We start from the raw sequence: 3,538 nt of genomic DNA on the forward strand, positions 1-3,538 counted from the left end.
GTGTGTGTGTGTGTGTGTGTGTGTGTGTGTGTGTGTGTGTGTGTGTGTGTGTGTGGCACGTAACAGATGATCTGGACATCACACCATGCGGCATTAACCACCTTGCTTCTTCTTGTAGAAACCTGTTTAAATCGATTTTTTAAAAGACCAGAAGAGATTATAAATCTTTGATGAAACTTATATTATTAGTTCTAGTGAAAAGAAGAAAGAAAGAAATACAGTGAACTCTAAATGTATCCCAACTCTTCATCCCCTTCTGCATTTTTCCAGCAGTAAATTGATCCTGGTTATTATAATTTAATCATTTAAAGGCAGACATCTTAAACATCAACAGAATCAGAATTCTTTATTGATTCACAAGGGAAAAAATACAGTTTTATTACAGCTGCAACTGTTCAAATAAAAATAATTAGAGAATAAGAGAAGCATACTAGAATAAAATAAAATATATTAACACTCTAGAGGAAAATTAAAATACAAAATAAAAATCTAAAACATGGATAATATTAAAAAAATGCATAAATACATTAAAATATACTTAAAATTTAAGAAACTTCACAAAATACCTTGTCACAAACATGTCACCATTGCTTCATCTTGAGCCAAACTACAGGAGCCAAGTCAGATGTGTCACTTATTTTCATGACTATCTCTTYCTGACGTTATCTAGAACATTATCCTGTAATAAAGACGCTTGTTTCGGGGGACATAATGACTTAATCTTTTAGGCATTATCTTGAGATAACAAAAAGCTTAATCTTTTTAATTAATTCAAACCCAGAAATGTTTGCTTTCTTGTGATAACTAAGGTTTGTAAATCAAACTAGGACAAATGGGGGTTCTGTTTAGAGATTAGAGCTTCACGCTGATTTGAGCTGAGAATGTCAGATGAAAGAAAATCCACCTGATAGTTGCTCCTTGAATTGTCGGACTGTGATAAACATGATGAAGTGTAACTATAAAGAACGGAATGATTTTATATCAATAACATCAAACCCTTTCCTATAAACAGCAGGTTATCATGAGAACAGAAAAGGCTGTTTTATCATGGTTAACATGAGAAAAAAGTCAGATTATTGCCGACATGACCCTTCTAGGATTCCATAGTTCTTCTGTAAGAAACAAAAGTGGAGATCAATTAAATTAGACTAGGTTTTAGGATCTGGAGGAATTTATAATTGGATTAAAACTGAAGCTTATTTATTTATTTATTTATTTATTTATTTATTTATTTATTTATTTATTTATTTTTGTTCAGCCCTGATGACTTTTTTGAGAACTGCCATCAAACTCTTGAGATAAAACTGAAAAAAGATGCTCAGGACTGAAAACCGAGGCTGAGAGGGGCAGAGACAACAGACCTTTCCTAATCTCTGACACATTGCCTGAGGGGAAATAAGAACTGTTGTGTTATCTGATAACATTACTTAATTTGCGAAATGTTGAAAACTGTTTTAGATTTTTTTTTTTTTGTTCATTTAACTGGACAAACAAATGAAACACTGTTAACGTAAGTTGCTAAATTACTGGTGGCCATAAATAGTTACTATTAGGGGTTGAAAAATAATAATAATGTTTACATCCATCCATCCATCCATTTTCTTCTGCCTATCCGGGGTCGGGTCGCGGGGGCAGCAGCTTCAGAAGGGAGGCCCAGACCTCCCTCTCCCCAGCCACTTCTTCCAGCTCCTCCAGGGGAACTCCAAGGCGTTCCCAGGCCAGCCGAGAGACATAGTCCCTCCAGCGTGTCCTGGGTCTTCCTCGGGGCCTCCTCCCGGTGGGACGTGCCCGGAATACCTCACCAGGGAGGCGTCCAGRAGGCATCCTTACCAGATGCCCGAGCCACCTCAACTGGCTCCTCTCGACGTGGAGGAGCAGCGGCTCTACTCTGAGTCCCTCCCGGATGACGGATAATGTTTACATGCTGTGTTTAAAGTGTAAGAACACATCAAAACATGATTGACTTTATTTCTTCAAATGAACACAGTTTGTCAGGTTGTCAGACTAATGGTTCATGTGTGGTACAAAGTGCCACATTTCTCCTTATTTTTAGCCTGATGCTAATAGTGGAAATGTCCATTTGAAAGTAAGTAATGCTCTTCAAAACTAAATGGTTTGATTTGAATTATATGTGTATCATTTATGATAAAAACAACTGAATCTGCATCATTTACCATCAAAAGTCAAATATGTTAAAAGTGAAATTAGCAGAGTTGTATTTTGTTGCCAAAAAACAACAATTACACTCAAATATTAACGAGTTTGGACTTTCTTTGGATCTTGATCTAAGGATTTGGACACTTGGAGATGTTGCATACCTGAAATTACTTCCTTGCAAAAAATATTTTGTTTTGCTGTCATCATCTGGACAATCTAACTAGATTTGATTTGAGGGACTGATCCATAATCATCTTTACTCTCTTGTTGAAATTATTTTAATTTAGTTATTATTACTACTTTTCTCTTATTTCTGGTGTTCTAAAATATGTCATGTGTAATGCTAAATTTTATTTTTACTATGTGTGGGTGGGCTTTTCAATCAAAAATAGAATGTGCTATACATGCTAAATGTAAAAATTTAATTGGTTGTACATTCTCTATTAATATATCTATGCAAAAAAATATTAATTAATTCCTTTTTGTTGATTGTTGTTTTCACATGCAAAAGAGAACCATCAGTCAAACAATAGATTGTTGATTCACTCTATTGTTCATAGAGGGCATGTGCTCCATCACCTGACAATCACTGGGTCCCTGATTCACACCTTTTGTTCACAGGGGGCTGAGTCATACATGCAATAACAGCATTATAGGAGGAGGACAACTGGACACGACTTCATTTACTCCTCTCTCAAACCAATATTCCTCTCTGTCAAGGATGAGAACAGCTTCATCCCTGAAAGAGTGACCGCTGGCCTGTAGATGAGTGTAAACTGCAGCATACTGAGCGTACTGTTCTGTAGATGAGTGTAAACTGCATAGTACTGGCGTGTAGATGAGTGTAAACTGCAGAGTACTGGCTTGTAGATGAGTGTAAACAGCAGCATACTGTTCTGTAGATGAGTGTAAACTGCAGCATACTGTTCTGTAGATGAGTGTAAACTGCATAGTACTGGCGTGTAGATGAGTGCAAACTGCAGAGTACTGGCCTGTAGATGAGTGTAAACAGCAGCATACTGTTCTGTAGATGAGTGTGAACTGCAGCATACTGTTCTGTAGATGAGTGTAAACTTCAGCGTACTGTTCTGTAGAAGAGTGTAAACAGCAGCGTACTGTTCTGTAGATGAGTGTAAACTGCAGCATACTGTTCTGTAGATGAGTGTAAACTTCAGCGTACTGTTCTGTAGATGAGTGTAAACAGCAGCGTACTGTTCTGTAAACAGCAGCGTACTGTTCTGTAGATGAGTGTAAACTGCAGCATACTGTTCTGTAGATGAGTGTAAACTGCAGCATACTGTTCTGTAGATGAGTGTAAACTGCAGCATACTGTTCTGTAGATGAGTGTAAGCTGTAGCATACTGTTCTGTAGATGAGTGTA

The 3,538-nt window shown here is 37.0% G+C and overlaps 1 long non-coding RNA gene across 1 annotated transcript in view; it reads left to right on the plus strand.

Annotated features, from left to right (window-relative positions):
• Positions 1 to 1,914: 1,914 nt before the first annotated feature.
• Positions 1,915 to 3,538, plus strand: part of LOC106518083 (uncharacterized) — a 3,081-nt gene continuing 1,457 nt past the window's right edge. Inside the window, exons 1-2 of the long non-coding RNA XR_001310276.1 lie at positions 1,915 to 1,937; positions 2,030 to 2,086. This is a non-coding gene — a long non-coding RNA (uncharacterized LOC106518083). The remainder of the gene's footprint in view (positions 1,938 to 2,029; positions 2,087 to 3,538) is intronic.

Source organism: Austrofundulus limnaeus, unplaced genomic scaffold, assembly GCF_001266775.1.
Source record: "Austrofundulus limnaeus strain Quisiro unplaced genomic scaffold, Austrofundulus_limnaeus-1.0 Scaffold55, whole genome shotgun sequence".
Lineage (NCBI taxonomy): Eukaryota > Metazoa > Chordata > Actinopteri > Cyprinodontiformes > Rivulidae > Austrofundulus > Austrofundulus limnaeus.